The sequence below is a fragment of the Muntiacus reevesi genome, chromosome 1, assembly GCF_963930625.1.
Source record: "Muntiacus reevesi chromosome 1, mMunRee1.1, whole genome shotgun sequence".
In the NCBI taxonomy this organism is placed as follows: Eukaryota; Metazoa; Chordata; class Mammalia; order Artiodactyla; family Cervidae; genus Muntiacus; species Muntiacus reevesi.
The window spans coordinates 193,409,358-193,428,120 of NC_089249.1; the positions used below are offsets into that span (position 1 = coordinate 193,409,358).

Sequence of the window (18,763 nt, forward strand, 5' to 3'; positions counted from 1 at the left end):
CAAATACACAGTCAGGTTCAGGTCCCCAGGAATTGCTGAAATGTCCTGGAAGGCTCAGCGTCTGAGTATCTAAATACCAGTTCCCCAGACTGGGTTGAGGTTGGAACCAAAGTCACAAATTCTTGGAGGTCACAGTCCTAGGAATAGAGAACACCTATAACTAATGGAAGGGGTTTCCCAGGTGGCGCTAGTGGTAAAGAACCTGCTCACTAATGCAGGAGACTTAAGAGACGAGGGTTCAATCTCTGGGTCAGGAAGATCCTCTGGAGTAGGTAGTGGCAACCCACTGCAGTATTCTTGCCTGTAAAATTCCATGGACAAAAAAAAAAAATTCCATGGACAGGGGAGCCTGGCAGGCTACAGTCCATGGGGCTGCAAAGAGTCAGACACGACTGAGCACATCACTAACAGAAATGTTTGTATCAGCAGGTGTGAGAGCCCTCCTGGTACAGACACTTCTGGTCTGGTAGCCCGTCTCACCTCTAACATGGCAAATGCACTGGAGGAAGACAGCCACTCTGTTAGTTGAGCGGTTGGTTCCAAGTTTAATATTCTTGCTAATGGGCTCTAAGAGCATAAGCCAGGCATTCAACTAGCTCTTTCTCAAATTGTCTTTTCTGGCCAGAATTTTTCAAATGCTTTCACCCAGGCTACTGCCCCAATTAAACAGCAGTCTTTGTAACCAGTCCAGGACTAAGGACAAGACACGCAGGGAAAGTTTTTCTAGCTGTCAGGTCCGGGATCATCAGCTCAGCCTACAGCTCCATCACCTACGTCTTGGTTCAGAAAACAATTCCTGGTTCTTTTGGCAGCAGAGCGATGGCCAGAGAATCCTGGGGGGAGGGGCAGCCAACCACTAAGTGCTGGCTCTCAGGGGTTTAGCCAACAGGAACAGAGCAAGCGGCTGTCTCTTAATGAGTCAAAGATATTATTGCATGTGAGGCTGTATAATTTAATCAGGAAGCAGAAGTGTCTTGGGGCTCATATATTTATTTGTTCCCCGCCTCGGTCCGGAGAGGACCGCAAGTGGTTTACAAGGATATGTAAAATACCGCACGATAGCTCCAATTAAAGAGGAGAGCAGGAATTAGATATTTCTGGAGGGCAGGCTGTCAATCCAATGCCAAAGCCTTCAGGCGTCTGCATTTTGTATTTAACCCAGTCAATCCCACACTAAGAATGTAGCCCAGGGAAACGGTGTGGACGAGCACTCCATGGCTCTAAGAATGCTCATTAAAATGCTGTCTAAAATTGGACAAATGGAATTTTTTCCCTCTCCAGCCTTTTGCCAGTAGGGAGGCTGATTGATAAACTCTACAGCGGAACTTCCCTGGTGATCCAGTGGTTAAGAATCGCACTGCCAGTGCAGGGGAGATGGGTTCGATCCTTGGTCTGGGAAGACTCCACATGCTGTGGGGCAACTAAGTCCATGCGCTGCAGTTACCGAAGCCCTCACACCTAGAGCCCGTGTTCTGCAACAAGAGACACCACCACAGTGAGAAGCCTGAGGTCCACAGCTAGAGGGTAGCCCCCACCCGCCACAGCTAGAGGAGGCCCATATGCAGCAACGAAGACCCAGTGCACCAGAAGTAGATGAAATAAACTAAAAACTCCACAGGGAGGAATACTGTGTGTGTGCGTGTTAGTCGCTCAGTTGTGTCCGACTCTTTGCGACCCCATGGACTGTAGCCCACCAGGCTCCTCTGTCTATGAGATTTTTCAGGCAAGAATACTGGAGTGGGTAGCCATTGCCTTCTCCAGGGGATCTTTCCAACCCAGGGATCAAACCTGGGTCTCCTGCATTGCAGGAAGATTCTTTTACCACATGGGCCACCAGGGAAGCCCAGGGGAAATACCATGCACCCATTAAAATTGAGAACAAGCAGGGAGTTTCATCGCCATCTTTAAATGTATCTTGAAGCAAAAGTTCTCTACAATAAACACGGACTGTTCTCGTGAAGAGTTTTTTTCCAGTCCCTTAAAGTTTTGTCTTTGCAAGGGAGAAAGGGAAGAAAGAGAAAAAGTAGACACACTAGAGCTCGAAGGGAGGCTAAGAAAAACCCAGCCTTTAAAAACCTGAACAACCAGCATATGGTCAGGCCATAAATTTGGCTCCCAGCTCCTTAGCAGCCAACTCAAAAAGGGAAAGCTGGTCATTTATGCGGCTCCCAGTGTCCTGAAACAAAAGCACGCCAGATGCTCAGGAGAAAACTTAACTATTTTTAGTACCAAGAACAGGCAAGGCTCTCTCCCACGGTCCTCCCCAAAAAAGGAGCCCATGTGATGTCACCAGGATCTTTCCAGACAACATCCCTACGGTAGAAATGAGTCTTTTTCTCTGGATGTTCCTTCTCCCTACTCAGATGGTCCAGGGTCAGACTGTCTGGGTTTATGTACTGGTGTGGCCCCTCACCTGTGGTGTGAGTGGGTTCACCTCTATGAGCCTCCGTGTCCTCATCTGTAAAATGGACATGATAACTGTACCTACCTCACGGAGTTGCCAGGAAGCTTGAATGAGTCAAGACTATATGTGTGAGCAAGGAGAAGAGTCATCAGCATGTATTGATAGTAATGCTACATAAGGGTTTGCTTTTGTTATTATTATAATCCTCATGACACTCTAATGCCAATTCAATGACTTCCTGAAGTCAAAATGGTTTGAGTGTGATGCAGGCATGGAACTGAGATGATGAGGAAGAATTGGTGCTGGGACTTCCTTGGTGGTCCAGTGATTAAGATTCTGCCTTCCAAAGCAGGGGTGCCGGTTCTATTCCCGGTCAGTGAGCTAAGATCCCACAGGTCACTCGGCCCAAACAGCAAACAAACAAACAGAAAACAGAAGCAGTATTGTAACAAATTCAATAAAGACTTTTAAAAAATGGCCCACGTAAAAAAAATCTAAAAAAAGCAGGGGACTTCTCTGGAGGTACAGTGGATAGGAATCTGCCTGCCAATGCAGGGGGCACTAGTTCAATCCCTGGTGCAGGAAGATCCCACATAACTAGGAGCAACTAAGCCCGAGCATGACAACTACTGAGTCTGAATGTTGCAACAACTGAAGCTGGAGCACCTAGAGCCGGTGCACCACAGTAAGAGAAGCTACCACAATGAGAAGCCTGAGCATCTCAACTAGAGAGTAGCCCCTGCTCACCGCAACTAGAGGAAGCCCTCTTATAGCAACAAAGACCCAGTGCAGCCAAAAAAAAAAGAGTCACTGAAAGTCCATTTGATTTGGGACTGAGAATGCAAGATGAGGAAGACTCACAGACAGCCGGTTGGCAGAGTGATAAAGAGAGCATCAAATCCTGCCAAAGAGGGACAGAGATGCTGCTCCATCTTACTTGCCACGTGACTTGGCCGGCTTCTGGTTCCAGACCATCTCCTTGACATAATTTGGTGGAAAGGAGTCCTGCTTCTTAGTAACAGGCAATCAACAAGGCTCGCACGACCCTGTTCTCTGTGGCCCATCCTCTGGCCAGTGGTCCCCAACATTTTTGGTTTCATGGAAGACAATTTTTCCACATACCAAGCAGGGTGGGAGGGATGGTTTCAGGATGATTCAAACACACTTCACTTACTATGCACTTTATTTCTGTCATTACATCAGCTCCATCTCAGATCATCAGGCATTAGATCCCGGAGGTTGGGGACCCCTGCCAGTCATCTTACTCTTCCTGAAACACATCACGCTTTTCCCCCAAAACCAGTCCACTGGCTGGACCCTCTGCCATCAAAACGCTTGCCCGAATCATACAGCAAATTCCTATTGGCTATCTATTTTATATATGGTAATGAAGTTTCCATGTTACTCTTTCCATACATCCCGCTTCAAGAGCTCTGTAACAGCCTAGAGGGGTGGGATGGGAAGGGAGGTGGGAGGGAGGTTCAAGAGGGAGGGAATCATACCTATGGCTGATTCACGTTGATATTTGGCAGAAACCAACACAATTCTGTAAGGCAATTACCCTTCAATTAAAAAATAAATTTAAAATTTTTTTAAAAAAGAACTCTTGCCAGAGAGATCCCTGGTACTCCAGTGGTTAGGACTCCGAGCTTCCACTGAAGGAGGTATGGGTTGGACCACTGGTCGGGGAACTGAGAACCTGCATGACATGCAGCATGGCCAAGAAATTAAAAAAGAAAAAAAAACATTTTTAATCTTGCCCCATCTCATGGCTAGGCTAACCCTTCCCCATTAGGGCTCAGGCATAAATATCTCTTCCAAAAGCAGCCTCCACTGTCCCTTCCCCATGCTACCCACCTCTCAGGCATCCTGTGCCTTTGTTTCCCCCCTAATACTTCTAGTTCTTCTTAGTGTGTGTCAAGCACTGTTCTAAGCACTCTGCATGCTTTAACTGATGGAGTTCTCACCGCGACACTTAGAGACAGGACTGTCATTATTCGCCTTTGATGAGCTGAGGTTCGAACACAGGCCATCTGGCTGAACAGTCCTCATCACCACACCACAGCTCCCCTGTCCTCCTTCCAGCCCTGATCACAATGGCCACTGGGGGAATCTTCCCTCACCGTCCAGAGGTTAAGAATCCATCTTGCAATTCGGGGAACTTGGTTTCGATCCCTGGTTGGGGAACTAAGATCCCACATACCACAGGGCAACTAAGACTCAATGAGGCCAAACAAATAAATATGGGGGGAAAAAAGAAAAACAAAGGAATTAGGGGCTTCCCTGGCGGCTCAGTGGCAAAGAATCCGCCTGCCAATTCGGGAAACACAGATTCCATCCCTGATTAGGGATCTTATCCCACATGCCAAGGAGCAACTAAACTCCTGCGCCACAACTACGGAGCCTGTGCTCTAGAGCCAAGGAGCGGCAACTACTGAAGCCTTCGAGCCCTATCCTCTACAATAAGAGAAGTCACTGCAGTGAGAAGCTGCAACTAGTGTGCCCACGCAGCAACGAAGCTGCCCAAGCAGCAACGAAGACCCAGCACAGCAAAAAATAAATAAATAAAATCATATCCTTTCAAAATAAAATAATAACTAAAAAAAAAAAAACAAAAAACAATGGCCAATGGGACCTCTTGGGTGTGACCACTGGCTCAAAGCCTACCTTTATTCTCAGACAGAAAGCATCATGGAGATAGGGAGCTCTGTCTGCTTTGGTCATTGCTGAATCCCCCAGCCCTGGCATGATCAGTACTGAGTAACTAGACGCTGATGGGCTGGTAAGTCAGAGAGCAAACATCCTCACAGACCCACCATGCATTTCCCCTCCACCACCAGATGGGTTTCCATCTCTTGCAGGGAGGGACTGGCTGAGATTAAATGGTAGATTGGCTGAGGCAGGCACGGAGGCAGCTGCGGCTCCCCTGACTCTGGGGATGGCAGCAGGGCCATGATGAATGATCAGGGACATGCTTGTCTGCCTCATCTCAGCCGTGACGGGTCCTGAGTCCCTCTGGAGGGCTTGAGATAATAGCAGGCTGCCCCCGTCAAACCTAGCAGTATTGGGCAAATCCCCCCTGAGTGATAAGCTTGACAGGCTTTAAAGAAGACATCAGCTCACCCATGCTGAGATGGAGAACCAGGGTCTCCCTCAGTCTGAGCAGCTGGGGCCTGGCCGGTGAGAGCCTGTGGCCAGGGGTGGAGTTGGGATGGGATGTGGGGAGGGGGTGACGGCTGTAAACTATTCATTCATTCTTTTTTTTTTTTTTTTGCCACACCACTTAGCTTTCGGGACCTTAGTTCCCCCACCAGGGATGGAATCCTAGCCCTCGACAGTGAAAGTGCCAAGTCTCAACCACTGAACCAGCAGAAATTCCCAATTCATTTCTTCTTTTTTTAAAATATAATCTTATTTATTTATGTTTGGCTGTGCTGGGTCTTCATTGCTGTGTGGGCTTTTCTACAGTTGCAGCAAGTAGGGGCTACCCTCTGTCGGAGATGTGCAGGCTCCTCATCGTGGTGGCTTCTCTTGTTGCAGAGCACGGGCTCTAGGACATGCAGGCTTCAGGAGTCGTGGCTCCCAGGATCTAGAGCACAGGCTCAGTAGTTGTGGCACACAGACTTACTTGCTCTAAGTCATGTAGGATCTTCCCAGATCAGGGATCGAACCTATATCTCCCATACTCGCAGGCAGATTCTTTACCACTGAGCCACCAGGGAAGCCCCTGATTCATCTATTCTTTCATATCCTTCCAATGCAGATTACCCATTTTGCCCTGAGAGGCTATTCAGACTGGCACACACAACCTCTTCCCCTCTGAAACCACCCAAGCCATGGCAGAAGACCCCCAGTGACCCCTGGGCCCCAGTCCAAATATATTCCTAGATCCTAGGCTCTGCCATTACAGTGCCAATGGGGGCCAATAATGAATGGAACAGACTTTCTTGGGAGAGATGAGAAGAGACACAGATCTCTGTGACTGACTGACTGCCCTCCTTGGGGTACAGGGAAGGTGTGAGAGGGCTTGCCTTGTGCAAAAATTTACAAACACAGCCCATTCCCTTGGAGTATGGCCCAAACTGTTGGAATCACTTCAGATCCCCATGGATAGCCCCAAGAGCAGGGTTTATGGGCAGAGCTCTGCATCCAGGCTACCATACAAGGGTCACTCCAGTCCTCATACCAGCTTGCTTTGATAGAGGACAAGTCCTCTGTCTCCAGCCCTCAAGAACACCCCATTTGAGAAGACCCCTCTGGGAGGAAACAGACTCTCACTTGAGTCTCCTGAGTCTTACCATCTTCCTTTCAGATCCCCAGCGCCTCCTGAGTTCTTTATCACCCCCAGGGCCTTTGAACATGCTGCTTACCCCAAAGTCATTCTGGTGTGAGGGCTTGCCCCAGGGCAGATGGAATGGAGACAGAAAACGGGCAGATTCTTGTGTTTTACAGGTACAGCCTGTGACTTCCCTGGTGGCCCATGGGTTGAGATTCTGAGCTTCCAATGCAGGGGGCACAGGTTTGATCCCTGGTCTGGGAATCAAGATCCTACATGCTACTCAGCAAAGCCAAAAAAATAAAAAAAAGACAGAGTTCACAGGACTCTGAGCACCTCCACGTGGAAATGCCAAGTTAGGTAGTTGGGGAGAGGAAGAGAGAGGGTTTGGCTGGAGATAAGTATTTGCATGCCCTCAGCAGAGAGATAGGATAGAAAGAGACATCCCTGGTTGTCTAGTGGTTAAGACTCTGAGCTTCCAAAGTAGGGTACACAGGTTCAATCCCTAGTCAGGGAACTAAGATCCTGCATACCAAGCAGCCAAAAATTAAACAAATAAAACTAACCAATTGCTTGAATTCCAATTGCTTGAATTAAGATCCCTGAAAGCTCTAAAAGAGTTCTGTCTCTCTTACCAGCCTCTAAGATACCTTAGCCGCTCACTAAATACCTGTGCATGAACAGGCGGCTGTAGAGTTCATCAGTACAGGCTGTTTCAGCCCCAATTCTGATCTACTCCTTCCTGTGTGACCTTGGGCAAGTATCTTAACCCCTCTGTGCCTTTCTTCACCCCTCTGCTTCCTCATCTAAAAGTTGGGGTCATAATGGCCAGGCTTCTCAAAACTCTTGTCAAAATGATGAATTAGTACATGTCAAAAGTTAGTCACAGTGTGTGGTACATTGTGAATGTCCAGTCAGTGGGAGTTTTTATATCAGTTCATGGAAAAGACTCTGATGCTGGGAAAGACTGAGGGCAGGAGGAGAAGGGGGCGACAGAGGATGAGATGGTTGGATGGCATCATCAACCCACTGGACATGAGTTTGAGCAAGCTCCAGGAGTTGGTGATCGACAGGGAAGCCTGGCGTGCTGCAGTTCATGGGGTCAGAAAGAGTCAGACACGACTGAGTGACTGAAAAACAACAAATGGAAACAGCACTGTTCTAGAACTGTCTTATGTCCCCTGCTGACTGTTTAACTCTTTATATATTATTTTATTTTATTCAGGCTTCTCAGGTGCCACAAGTGGTAAAAAAACCTGCCTGCCAGTGTAGGAGATGTAAGAGATATGCGTTCCATCCCTGGGTTGAGAAGATTGCCTGGAGGAGGGAATGGCAACCCACTCCAGTATTCTTGCCAGGAGAATTCCTTGGACAGAGGAGCCTGGTGGGCTACAGTTCATGGGGTTGCAGAGACGGACACAACTGAAGCGACTTAGCACGCACTCACACTGTGAGGCATGTGGGCTCTTAGTTCCCTGACCAGAGATCAAACCCTTGCCCTCTGCATTGGAAGAGTGGGCTCTTAACCACTGGATCACCAGGGAAGTCCTTCCTGCTGACTTCTTAAAAATAAACTTTCTATATTGGAAGGATTTTAGATTTACAAAAAAGGTGTAAAGAGAGGGCTTCCATACACCCCTCACCCAATTTCCCTTGTTGCTAACCTCTTACGTATTCATGGGACATTTGTCACAACTAAGAAACAAGTTCAGGCACATCACTCATTAAACTTCAGACTTTACTCAGATTCCTCCAGTTTTTCCAGGGGTACCTTGGTGGCTCAGACAACAAAGAATCTGCCTACGATGCAGGAGACCCAGGTTTGATCCCTGGTTTGGGAAGAGACCCTGGAGAAGGGAATGGCTACTCACTCCAGTATTCTTGCCTGGAGAATCCCATGGACAGAGGAGCCTGGCGAGCTACAGTCCATGAAGTCACAAGGAGTCAGACACGACTGAGCACACACACACCAGTTTTTCCACTCATGTCCCTTTTTTGGTCCAGACTCCCATCCAGGTCCCACATTGCATTTAGTTGTAGCACCCCCTTAATCTCTGGTCTGTCGAAGTTTCTCCATCTTTCCTCAATTTTCATGACCTTGGCAGTTTTGAGGACTACTGATCAGAGATTCTGTAGCAGGTCCCACTGGCTTTGAAGGGGCAGGAACCAGGTTCTAATTTCTCCCTGAGGTTTCCCTGGCTCCCAGCCTGATGCCTAGCATGCAGTAGCTGCTGCACAGACACTTCCTGAATGAATGAACACATGAATGACAGTCATTTATTTCTTTATCCTCCGCACTCTATGTTCCGCAGGCATTCCTGCCAGAGGCTAGATCTAGAAAAGTTCACAGAGAAATAAAAGCTCTTCTCCTTTCAGAAAGGTTCGTTTTTGATCCTCTCTTTGTAGACATCAAGGATTCATTTCTTTAATATTTAGGGGCTTTTGTACCAAAGGGAAGTGGCTACGTCTGCATCAGATGTCTCATTTTTAAAGGCAAGTGAGAGAGATCTTTCTAGCAAGATGGGGGTTTCTTCCTTGCCAGTGCTATTATTTGATTTCTGTCTCTCCCTCCCCAACCTTCAGGCAGGGGCGGAGTGGAGGGTGAGGGAACTATGGAATTATCCACATTTTGATGTCCTCTCTGTCATAGCCCAAGGAAGCTTAATTAGAAGAACCTTGCGAAGTTTGCTGAGGCTGAAGCAGCCTCAGGACCTGGTGCAAAAAGTGGCATGGCTGGTGATGGAAATGAATTGTTATTGTTGTTGTTTAGTCACTAAACTGTGTCTGACTCTTTTGAGACCCCATGGAATGCAACCCACCAGACTACTCTGTCCATGGGGTTTCCCAGGCAACAATTCTGGACTGGGTTGCCATTTCCTTCTCCCGGGGATTTTCCTAACCCAGGGATCGAACCTGTGTCTCCTACATTGGCAGGTAGATTCTTTACCACTGAGCCACCTGGAAAACCCAGAAATGAATTAGAAGTTTTATTTCCCATCCCTCTGAATGGCTCAATATTTGCCACGGGGATCAAGAGACCTGCCTCTGGGTACACACAGCGTGCTCCTTTTTAACATTAGTTAGTCGGAAGTGGGAATGCCCTTTAGCCAGGCAGGCATTGGGAGTCTCACTGTTTTTTTTATTCCTCAGCTCTGGGAGGCCAAGGTGCAGCCAGGGAATGGAAGAAAAATGTACACGTCGAGGTCATCTTGCTCCCCCGCCACCAACCCCGCAACCATGGTCCCTGCAGCTGAAAGACACCGAGCCAGGTTTAATCTCTCGCCTGAAGTTTGTCAGAAGTAAAAATGAGCCTGGGTGAGCTTTTCCGACACTTCTCTTGACTTACAGGAATTCAATTTCTGGCCTGGGCATAAATTTGCTGCCAACAGCCCCCGCTGTGGGGGATGGGCACGTTGGCTGAGGTTGGATTCCTGAAATCAATGCGGCGGTGCGTGGAAAAGGTCGTCTTGGGGGAAATTGATCTTCCGTGGCTGGCTCAGGAATTTCACGCTAGGAGCCAGGGACGCCCTGGCACAAAATGGAAGCATTTGCTATGAGGCTCCTGGGCAAGGGATGAAGGGAGGGAGGCTTTGAAGGCTGGACAGTGCAGTCAGGAGGTGACAATTTGCTGGCTAATAATTCACAGGGACAGGCAAGCAACAGCACTGTCTGAAATTGACTTCCGGAGGCTCCATGGGCGCCTCTGGGGGTGGCAAGTTAATTTGGGGTCCAAAGCTTTGATCATTTGGTTACACCTGAGATACATATTCCAGGGTTTCAAAGATGGGCATTCAATTCCCCCAGCCAAGGTGAGGCAACAGAGCATGGTGATTCAGGGGGCCAACTCTGCGGCCAGGTTGCCTGAGTTCCACTCTCAGCTCTGCTGTGTGACCTTGGGCAAATGACTTAACCACTCTGGGCCTCCATTTCCCCACCTGCACTAAGAACAGTACAGATGCGGGACTTCTTTGGTGGTCCAGGGATTAAGAAACTACCTGCCAATGCAGGGGACACAAGTTCAATCCCTGGTCCAGGAAGGTTTCACATGCCAAGGTCCAACTACTGAGCCTGCGTTCCACAACAAGAGAAGTCACCACAGTGAGAATCCTGAGCACAGCAACTAGAGAAAGCCGGCAGCACAAAGATCCTGCACAGCCACAAACAAAACAAATATATGAATCTGCAGTGAGGGAGGAGAGGGAGAACTGTTCAGCCCATAACCACGTGTGAGCAGGGAAAAGGTCTGGTCAGGAAGATCATTGAGGGTGGATCGGCCAGGGCGAGACAGAGAGGCAGAAAACTCCACCAGCAAGATTCAGCTGAACACATCAGGGGGCTGACTCAGCCCCTGCTTTGGAGTTTTCCAGAGCTTTCAAAGAAATAGATCTCAGAGAAAACAGCCCCAGCCACGAGGCACATCCTCCACTCAGAAAGGGGAGGAGGCAGTGCTGGTCACCAGGGTCACCGGAGCCCTTTGTTAGCGAGAATGGGCCACTTGAAGGGAAATCGATCCTGCTAAGCACGAAGCAGCTGCTCCCAGCCAAAGCTGCTATAGCGAGGCCCTTTGCCCCCTCTCCTCCGGGGCTGGGACAGGAGCCAGCAGGAGCCTGGGGATTGTTCTGCCAGGTGGCGGGTCTCGGAAGGGCCTTCAATCAGCACGCATTGTGGCTGCTGGCTCCTACGTCCGTCCAAAGTGAAGTTTCAGCATCACCTGCACTCACCAGTGATCCGGCGTCATACGGAATGGTTAACATTATCTCCAGCCTTGCCAAGTGCCATTCATGTGTGTGCGTACATGCTAAGTCGCTTCAGTTGTGTCCTGTGGGCTGTAGCCCGCCAGGGTCCTCCTCTGTCATTCCTCCAGGCAAGAATACTGGAGTGGGTGGCCATTTCCTTCCCTGTAGCATCTTCCCAACCCAGAACTGAATCCAAGTCTCTTGCATCTTCTCCACTGGCAGGCAGGTAAACCTTTAGGGTCACCTGGGCAGCATTATGCATGCACGTCTACGCCCGAGGAAATTCCCAGAGTCACCTCCTAGCCACGTGACCTTCAGCAAGCAACTTGAACCTCACGGTGCCTCAGTTTCCCATCTTTAAAACAGGGCCAACAGCAGCACCCACCTCTTAGGACTGTTGTGGGGGTGAGTGGCACAGAGCTTCAAACCACGAGTGATAAGATCTGCGGAAGGAGACTTCCCTGGTGGTCCGGTGGTTAAGAATCTGCACTGCAATGCAGGGGACATGGGTTTGATCCCTGATCTCAGAACTAAGAGCAACTGAACCCATGCAATTACTGAGCGCACGCATCACAACTAGAGAGTCCTTGTGCTGCAATGAAAGATCCTGCAACCCAGTGCAGCCAAATTAATTAATTTTAAAAAGGCAGAGGCCTTCCCAGGTGGTGAAGTGGTAAAGAATCTGCCTGTCACTGGAGGAGACACAAGAGACTTGGGTTCGATCCCTTGGTGGAGAAGGTCCCCTGAAGTAGGAAATAGCAACCGACTCCAATATTCTTGCCTGGAAAACTCTCTGGATAGAGGAGCCTGATGGGCTACAGTTCTTGGGGATGCAAAGAGTCGGACACAACTAAGCATACACACACATCCCTTGCCATAAATTAAAGATAATCCTAAAAGTAATCACAGCGAAAACAAAACGATATTAAAAGAAATAACAGAACTGTGGAAGGTCACCCCCTGATAGGGTCATCCCCTTTCATCTCACAACAGTTGGGATGTCGGGGGTGTCCTAAGTCTAAGGTCAGAGAGGAAAGTAGCAGAACCTGACATGCCATCAGTCTGTTGGGAGACGGTAGCCATGCTAGATGGCTCCATGGAGAAAATTTAATGTGGGAAGTGTGGTGCCAAGGATCCAGAGGGCTGGATGAGGGAAGTGGGGAACGTAAAGTGATCAGAAGAATAGCAATTGTAATAAGCTGCAAGATTGGCAGGGCAAAGGGGGTTACTCGAGCTGGACCCAAGGAGGGGGCATGAGATCACTGCCGGCAGCTAAGAAACAGGGACAGAAATCCCCTAACTTCTCTCTTCCTCCCACCTACAACTCCTACCACGGCTTCCCATTGGCCAAATCTAACAGGAAGCCAGTGAGCAAGGGAACCTGGGAAATGTAGTTTTCAGGGGTCAATTTCCCTCAGATACCATGCTTTGTATTGGGGTATAACTGATTAACAATGTTGCGGTAGTTTCCGGTGTACAGTGAAAGGACTCAGCACATATATTCATGTATCCATTCTTCCCTAAACCTCCCATCCAGGCTGGCACATAACACTAAGCAGAATTCCATGTACTATACAATAGGTCCCTGTTGGTTATCCATTTTGAATATAGCAGTGGTACATAACCTTCCCAAACTCCCTAACTATCGATTCCCCCCGGCAACCATAAGCTCATTTTTTAAGTCTGTGAGCCTCTTTCTGTTTTGTAAGTAAGTTCATTTGTACTATTTCTTTTTAGATTCCATATGTAAGAGATGTCATGATATTTCTCCTTTGTCTGAGTTACTCATTTAGTATGACACTCTCTAGGCCCATCTGTGTTGTTGCAAATGGCATTGTTTCATTCTTTTTAATGGCTGAGTAATATTCCATCACACACACACACACACACACACACACACACACACACACCTTTATCCATTCCTCTGCCCATGGACATTTAGGTTGTCTTGGCTATTGTAAACAGCCAATACAGTGAACACTGAGGTGCATGGATCCTTTCAGATCATGTTTTTCTCTGGAATATGCCCAGGAATGGGATTGCAGGGTCATTGGTAGCTCTATTTTCAGTTTTGTAAGGAACCTCCATACTGTCCTCCATAGTGGCTGTACCAATTTACATTCCCACCAACAGGGAAGGAGGGTTCCCCTCTCTTCACACCCTCTCCAGCATGTGTTCTTTATGGGTTTTTTGATGATAGCCATTCTGGCTGGTGTGGGGTGATATCTCATTGTAGTTTTGATTTGCATTTCTCGAATAACTAGCAATGTTGAACATATTTTCATGTGCCTGTTGGCCATCTGTATGTCCTCTTTGGAGAAATGTCTGTTCAGATCTTCTGCCCATTTTTCGAGTGGGCTGTTTGTTTTGAGGCTGTTAAGCATCCTAAGCTGTTTGTAAATTTTGGTGACTAGTCCCTTATCAGCCACATTAAACTTAGGTGACTCTTAACTGGGAAGGAGACTTTCTCAGTCCCCAACTCTCTGCCTGGCACTTGTTTGTCACAGCAGAGATCAAACTATATTTGTTGGCTGGTGTAGTGTATGACCCCTTAGGGAAGAGGTGTACAAATACAAGGACTTTATGTCTTGGTCACGACCATGTTCCCAGTGCCTAGAAGAGCACTTGGCACATAGTAAGTGCTCAATAACCCTCATAGCTCAGTGAGTAAAGAATCCGCCTGCAGTGCAGGAGACCTTGCTTCGATTCCTGAGTTGGGAAGATCCCCTAGAGAAGGGATAGGCTGGCCACTCCAGTATTCTTGGGCTTCCCTGGTGGCAATCAGCTGGTAAAGAACCCACCTGCAACGTGGAGACCTGGGTTCGATCCCTGGGTCGGGAACATCCCCTGGAGAAGGGAACAGGCTACCACTCCAGTATTCTGACCTGGAGAATTCCATTGACTGTATGGGGTTGCAAAGAGACACGACTGAGCAACTTTCACTTCACAGGTAAACATTTGTGCAATAATTTCTAAGACCCGGAAGTGGTGCTGCTTGCTCTGTAAATTAAGTAGTAGAGCTGGAATTACAAACCAAATTCTGTGGCGCTGTAGAGAGGCTGGTGTTTCTACTCTGCCATCTACCAGCTACCCCAGGACTGTCCAAACTCTCTGCATTCTTCAGGGTTCAGAGTAAACATTGTTGTTGTTTAGTCTCTAAGTCATGTCTGACTTTTTCAGCCCCATGGACTGTAGCCCACCAGGCTCCTCTGTCTGGAATTTCCCAGGCAAGAATACTGGAGAGGTTGCTGTTTGCTTCTCCAGGGGATCTTCCTGACTCGGGGATTGAACCCGAATCCCCTGCATTAGCAGGCAGATTCTTTACCATTGAGCCACCTGGGAAGGCCACCTCTGAAACATTACTGCCCCTGAAAAGCCTCCCCATCTCTGCAGATAGGTCAAGGTCCCCTCTGTGTGTGTCTCCAAAATCCCCACCCTTCCCTTCTTATGAGGTTCTTATATCTCATAGCTTTTCTTGCCTGGGTGAGTGTCTGTGTGCTCTTTCAGGCTATGAGCTCTAAGAGGGCAGAACTAGGTGCTCTTTCCCGCTGTGGCCCCAACACCAGCACATGCTGAACAGAATAGGCAGGCATCATCAGGACATGAATGAATGAATGAACAAATGAATGCCTCCTACCTACTCTTGAGTCCTCCAGGTGACCTCCTCCTCTCCCACCCTACACACACTCTCTGTTCTATTCTCTCAGGGATTTCCTCCCTTCTTCCCATCCCTTCTCAGGTGAAGGCAGGGGTTTCAGGTTTCAAAGGGGTCATGGGGTCTAAGGGCTTCCCAGGTGGCGCTAGTGGTAAGAACCCACCTGCCAATGCAGGAGATGCCAAAGACATGAGTTCGATCCCTGGGTCAGGAAGATTCCCTGGAGAAGGAAATGGCAACCCACTCTAGTATTCCTGTCTGGATAATCCTATGGACAGAGGAGCCTGGCGGGCTACAGTCCTTGGGATTGCAAAGAGTCGGACACGGCTGAAGCAACTTAGCACACACACATGCAGTATAAGTTGGGCTTTCCTGGTGGCTCAGATAGTAAAGAATCTGCCTGCCGTGCAAGAGACCTGGGTTTGATCCCATGGTCGGGAAGATCCCCTGAAGAAGGGGACGGCAATCCACTCCAGTATTCTTGCCTGGAGACTGAGTGACTAACACACATGGGGTCTAAAGCAGTTGAATGTGTCTCAGAAGCACAAAGATCCCAGACCATGAAGACTTGAGTTCCAATTCCGGCTCCTCCAGTTTCTAGCTAAGTGACCTTGGCAAGTGATTCAACTTCTCTGTGCAACCGTTTCTGCATCTGCCAAATGGGCGTGATGGCAGTGCCTTCCTCTAGGACCGTGGGAGAACGAGGTGAGCTATTCAGAACTGCTTCCGGGCTGTATCTCTTCCTCACAGCTCCCTTCTACAATTCCCAGGCAAGTCTGGGAAGCGGAGGGCTGAGCCTCTGGCAGTTAATGAATCCAGAAAGGATCTCAGCTGTGTCGGGGGAGCCCCGGTGCCAAGTTGGCCTGATTTTCATCCCAAGAGAGCTAAGAACGGGTTCTGGTGTCAGACATCTGCGCTGTGATTGGCATAAATGTCTGGTGTTCCCGTGACCCTCTTTGTTAGAGCCTGGGGGTGTAGATGTTCTTGGGGCTCTGCCCAGATCTTCTTATAATGGGGCACATCCGCCCCACAGATGCTGAGAGTGGAAGCTCAGAGCTAGCACTGCTGACCTTCTCTGGAGACCTGCCCTTGGCTTTTGGGAGCTACCACATGCCTGAGATGCCTCAGAGGTTTCCTCCACTCCCAGAAGCAGCCAATGGTTGATTGATGCCAAAGCCCACCCCTCGAGAATGCAATTTACATTCCAGAGCTCCCCCCATCCTTGTGGATCAGGCCAGTGTACCAGAGTCCCCTTTCCTGGTCCCACTTCTCTTTACCCCTCCCCCTACTCACAATTAGTCATGTGCTCCAAACCCTTGGGTTCTGCTTCTCACAAACTCAACCTTAGATGGGGAGAAACAATGAACATTCCAACAGGAGAGGGCATTTATGTGAGTGTCCCTTCAAAGCTCATCTTCACACCCAGGCACCAGGTTCTGTCATTTCTACCTACACACGCCATCCATCAGCTAATCGCGAGAACAGCTCTCGCTTCAAAATACATCCCCAATTCTGCCTGGTCCACCCAGCCTACAATGTGCAGCCCTTATCACTTTTGAAGGCTTGCTCTGCTGCATTTTATTGCATCAAATGTACTGCCCCTTGACCCTACATTAAAATTTATCTTGTTTCTTGTCTGTCTCCCCTGTGATGCTGTCAGCGTTCCAAGGGCAGCATCCAAAGGATGCTTATCCCTTTGTGTGTTGCTGTATCTGCAAGCCAGAATGGGGCCTGGCACCCAGTAGGTGCTCAATAAACATTTCTGGAATTAAAGAACTAATCCTTTAAATGCATTCATTTAGAAACAACTTTAAATGTCTCTTTCTCTTACGTGTGTGTGTGCTAAGTCGCTTCAGTCATATCTGACTCTATGCAACCCTATGGACTGTAGCCCGGACCTCCAGGCTCCTCTGCCCATGGGATTCTCCAGGCAAGAATACTGGAGTGGGTTGTCATGCCCTCCTCCAGGGGATCTTCCCAACCCAGGGATCGAACCCTCGTCTCTTGCATCTCCTGCATTGGCAGGCAGGTTCCTTATCATTAGCGCCACCTGGGAAACCCATCTTTTTTTAACCTCTCTACACTCAGAATCTGTGCACTTTTTGCTCTTTGGATGGACATCTTAGAGCAGTCACCTCTGCCCTGGTCTCCTGGATCCCATCTCGCCACCCACAGTGCATTCCCCCCTGCAGCAGCTAGAGGCCGCCTACAAGCATAAGTCAGATCATATTCTCCCTCTGACCAGAAGCCTGTATGACTCCCACCCTCACTTGTAAATAGCAAAGCTCTCCCACAGCCCACAAGGCCATGCATAATCTGCCCCTGTCACCCCTCTGCCCTCACCTCCTCTATGCTCCCCCTCACTCACCGTTCCAGTCTCACAGGCCTCCTCACTGTTCCTACAACACCCCAGGCACACTTCTTCCACATCAAGTTTTGCAACCACTATTCCCCCTGCCTGGAAAATGTCCTTCCATTTCCTTTATTTAATGTCATTCTTTCAAGAGACCTCCTTGACGGTCCCCCCACCTCACCCCTGTCAGAACAACAAATGTTTCAGCAACACCCATTTCCTTCTTTGCTTTATCAGCTTCCAACACACTACATCATTTACACATTAATTTTGTGTGTTATCCTTCTTCTTTTCTGGAATGTCAGGCAGTGGTCTTCAACTGTTTTTGTTCACTGCCAGTGCCTAGGATAGTACCTTGCATGCCACAGGTATTCATTGGTTACTTTAAAAAATGTGCATATTTGCAGCCAATTAATCCAGCTGTGCCCTTTTCCCCATGGGGGCCCAGTGTGCAAGGGCTGCAAACAGCAGCCCCCTTGGAGGTGTAGGCATCCTGTTGTCTATACAGGTTGCCCTAAGGGACCTTGGGGACAGTCCTTTCCAACAGACATTCATGAATGGCATGCTAGCCCCAGTCTAGCCTCCAGACAGGGGTGTGAAGTGCCTTTGAAAGCCCCAGGGCACAGTGGCTAGGGTCCACGCTGGGCAGGTCATAATGTCCCCCCGCACCGAGCTGCAGAACAAGGAGTGTTTGATGGAGGCCCTCCGCAGGGCCAAGTTCAAGTTCCCTCGCCGCCAGAAGATCTACATCTCCAAGAAGTGAGGGTTTACTAAGTTTAACGTGGATGAACCTAGAAACACGGTGGCAGAAAAGCGGCTCGTTCCAGATGGCTGCGGGGTCAAATGCATCCTTAATCATGGCCCCCTGGACAAATGGTGGGCCCTGTGCTCATGAGAGCCTGGCTGCTGTCCCCACTTTACTCATGAGTGTGTGCTAAGTCGCTTCAGTCATGTCCAACTCTGCGACCCTATGCCTGTCAGGTTCCTCTGTCCACGGGATTCTCCAGGCAAGAATACTGGAGTGGATTGCCATGCCCTCCTCCAGGAGATCTTCCTAGCCCAGGGATTGAACCCTCATCTCTTGCGTCTCCTACATTGTAGGCAGATTCTTTACTGCTGAGCCATTGGGGAAGCCCCACTGGTAGCATTAATGCCTTCTTTTTCCACGCACTGCAGGTGGCAGGTCAGGGAGAGGAGATTCAGCAGGGTCAGCCTCATCTCAGGCTGGAACCCATGTCTCCTGCACTGCAGGTGAATTCTTTACCACTGAGCCACCTACTCATACCCACCAATAAGTGCTACTTTCCTATCCAAAAAAAAAAAAAATTGCATAGCAGGA

General features: G+C 48.9%; 1 protein-coding gene and 1 non-coding gene across 3 annotated transcripts in view; one reads left to right on the forward strand and one right to left on the reverse strand.

The window, feature by feature from the left end:
- OLFM2 (olfactomedin 2) overlaps positions 1 to 18,763 on the reverse strand; it is a 73,192-nt gene that overhangs the window by 12,578 nt on the left and 41,851 nt on the right. The gene's annotated exons all lie outside the window — the stretch shown is intronic.
- LOC136156401 (small nucleolar RNA SNORA70) lies at positions 17,826 to 17,960 on the forward strand. Its single transcript, XR_010660962.1, has one exon. It is a non-coding gene; the product is annotated as a small nucleolar RNA SNORA70 (small nucleolar RNA).